This window comes from Morone saxatilis, unplaced genomic scaffold (genome assembly GCF_004916995.1).
Source record: "Morone saxatilis isolate NCDOM2014 unplaced genomic scaffold, NCSU_SB_2.0 Contig3, whole genome shotgun sequence".
NCBI lineage: Eukaryota > Metazoa > Chordata > Actinopteri > Moronidae > Morone > Morone saxatilis.
Window position 1 is genome coordinate 2,236,166 of NW_023339873.1, and position 3,609 is coordinate 2,239,774.

Here is a 3,609-nt window from a genome sequence, read left to right on the forward strand (position 1 = left end):
AAAGGGTGCCAGCAGTTCTTTTCATCTCCAGGTGTTTTTTTTCTTGGTCTCTTTCTTCCCTCTAACTTTTTTATCTTAAAGCATTTCCTTAATCTTCACCTTTTCTCGCTTTGTTTCCCCCTACTTTCGCTCTCTTGTTCTCTTTCACAGCATCCTCTCTCATCAGTCTTTATCTTTTGATGTCTCTTTTTCAATAAAGTCATCATGTTGATCTCAGTCACACCGATATTTCACCACAAAGCTTGGTTTTAAATGTCGGTGTTAACATCCCTCCTTCTCTCTCCCACCCTCTATATCCTCATATTTGGCTTTCTGTGCTTTCATATGTCCTTTTGTCTTAAATATTAGTTTTTCCTTTTCTTACACCATCTTGATTTTCCCTTCACACTCTTTCATCCCTCCAACGCACCTTCAGCTCCTCCCGCCTTTTATATCTCCTCCTTTCTGACCAGTCTCCTGTTTCTCCATCACATTAATCTTTCCTAATGATCCTGCCCTGTCTCAACTCTTCTCCGTGATGTCCATGCATCACTCTCCTTTCCCCTTGTCCGCCTTTTCCCTGCACCTCTTTCTCTCCCCACGCTATTTATTCCTCTTTGACGCTGCAGTTTAGCCACATGCTATCTTCTCCCAGGAGGCCTGTGTGTGCTGTTAGGTGTGTGTAGGGGGGGGGGGGGGGGGGCTTAGAAAGCTGACCTGACAGCACAATTACATAGCATCATAAACCATGAAATTATTTTCCGGGCCGTGTTAAGAGAAAAGTCAACCCGAAAAGGGGGGACACTCGCAGAGGGTCACAGGGATGGTAACTTAATAGTTTTCCTCAAATCTCTCTGTTCCAAAAGGCCCGAGGCGTCGTTCCGTTTCAAGTCGGGTTCAGATGTTGGCGAGTATGAAGGGACGTTAATTCCCTGAGACAGCTCAAGGCTTACTCATGACATTTTCACGCCGTCTAATAATCTGTTAATGGGACTAATTTAGCCGCACTTCAAATGACGCGGTCATGGTAATTGAATCTCTTTTTTTAAACAGCCTGACTTTTCCAGGACCAGAAGTTCACAAAGGGCAGTTAAAGGTTAGGAAACATTAAAAGATGTGCCGCAGTTCGTTTTCCATATTTAGTAAATGGTCTTCATCATTTAGAAGAAGGTTACAGTTGAAGACAGAATTTAAAACGGCACCTTTACACGGAGCAGGTAGTCCTTAAAGATTTTACCCAATTTCCCCACTCGGGTCATTAAACATTCATCAGGTCTCATCTAATCTTTTTCCAAACGGATATGTACCTCAGCCTTTTGGAAATTAACCCGTCAGCTGTAAAATATAGGCGTTCCTGATGTTTCAAAGTATTGCTAATTTAATATGTTTAATATGTTATTTAATGGAGAAAAGTGCAGCTTTCCAAACGACAGCAAATATAACTGGATTACTGCTCTCACTAAGTAGAAAATCCTAAACACACACAACAGCTTCATATAGTATATTTAATTTTGTTAATTTACAAAAAGTTCTAAATTTTTTGTAAGAAAAAATAATATTTTAAGTGAAGTTCATTAAATCCCGTCAAATTCCCGTCAAGGCTTTCAACTATTAAATTATGTCCCAATTTTGTTATAAGTCATTTTGGTGTCACAGTTTTCACACAATCAGAAGCTGATTTGAACATCTTAGATCTTCAGCTCACACACCCGGGTCGAGATGTTTACACGATTTACACTCAGCTTAGGTTCAGCAGCAGACCTGGACATCAAAAACCTGACAACTAGGAAAAAATACACTCAACTTGCAGAACCTTTACAGGAATTTGGGGACATTAATCGTTTTCCATAAATTTAGCAGTTTTTCAGCGACTGAGGTAATCCTTTTTAATGCAGCAGCCTCACAGTGACAGAGCAGACACACTGCAGCAGCATAAATGTGAAGACTTGAGTCCAAAATGAGATGTCAACTTCCCGGGAAAAGAAACTGACAGAGGGTTTAAAAAGTGCTGCTCTCCTGAAATACTGATGCAGTTACCCGACAGTCTTACACAACACTGGCAAAGTAGAACAAAGCAAAGAAAATTAGTTTGAAGAAGTTTGAATTGCATCTGCTTACATCTGTACAATTCAACATAAAATAAGACAAATAAATCTTTTTGGAGCCAAGCTGCGGGACAGTAGAACATACCATGGTCTTCAGATTTAAGGAAACATGTTTGTTTGGTACGGACGCCCAAAAATGTCACATAATCATGTTTTAACATTTTTTTCATTGAAAATTAAATTTGCGATTAAAAATGATCATTCCCACGCTTATTGTGACTCATATTGCAATATCTGTCCAAATAATCGCAATATGTTTTTACCACATCGTGCAGCTCTAGTACATTATACTGTGTTGTACAATGTTGTTGTCATCCAGTTGGTTGTAGCCACCTCTGTGGGAATATTTCTTCAGTGACACGAGTCTGAGTTCTTTGGTACCATCGTACAATCAAAACATTGCACCTAATGTAATCAATAAGAAATTTAAAAGAAGCAGAAAATACTTTTGCCAGTCCATTGTAAAGCCCTTATAAGGCAAACTTGATGTAATTGTTAGTTATATAAATTAAACTGACTATATTGCAACACTTTATGCTCCACCATCAGTATTGCTTTATTATAGCTGTGTTAAAATATTAAAATGATCAATCTGTGTTCAGTTTCGGGTAATAATTTAATTAAATTTAAGCCAAGACGTTGATTGCAGGTATTGACTTTGACCAAGTTGTCAATATGTTTTGTCACGAAGAGCAACAACAATTTCCCTGACTTTAAGTCAATTTAAGTGAGTCTAACCCCCCCCCCCCCCCNNACAGGCTGAAAGCAGCACAGACTGAACCGTGAGATTCTAGTAACATAAAATTTCCATTGGACTTTAATAAAAGAGTGAAAGTTTCAGAGCATTTCTAAAGAAAGATGAGATTTAATCCTTTGAATGATGCTGAAACAGTAAAGACGGTAACACTCACAGCCCCAACAAGAAAAATCATTGCGTGTGAAGGCTCAGCATTAATCATCTGACGTAAGTGCCTCCTCAGTTTCAGATTTCCTCCCACTCTGTAGAGTGACTCATCTTTCTATAGAATCCCTTTACACGCCCGCAGACACCGAATATCTCTGGAAACAACAATACCTTCAGAAAACTGCAATACTGCACAGGCGTTAAATGATCCATAGCGATACCAGTAAGACGTCTTATCTGATCAAAAGCATCGCTGGTGATGGTAGATGGTGTCAGATCACAAACAGACCTGGTGCTCTTGTCTGTCATGAATAGTTCAGGCTGAGTTCAATTCTACACAAAGGTGCTGAGCACAGCTGTGATTAAGTTTACCAAATTTACCAGGTCTTACCAGTCTTTAGGGAGTCAGAACTCCAGTTCAACACTTTAGTAGTCAGATATCCGTTGTCGTCATTGTTGATTACTCCCGAAGCCCAAAAAATGGTATTCTGGACAACTCCAATCTCCACCAACTCCTGAGGGAAATGTCTGGCTCTTTAACTGCTAAATGCGCCACTATGTTCACCAGCTAGTCTCAATCTGTGTTTATCTGAGTGTATAGAGCAGGGGTGTCAAACTCTG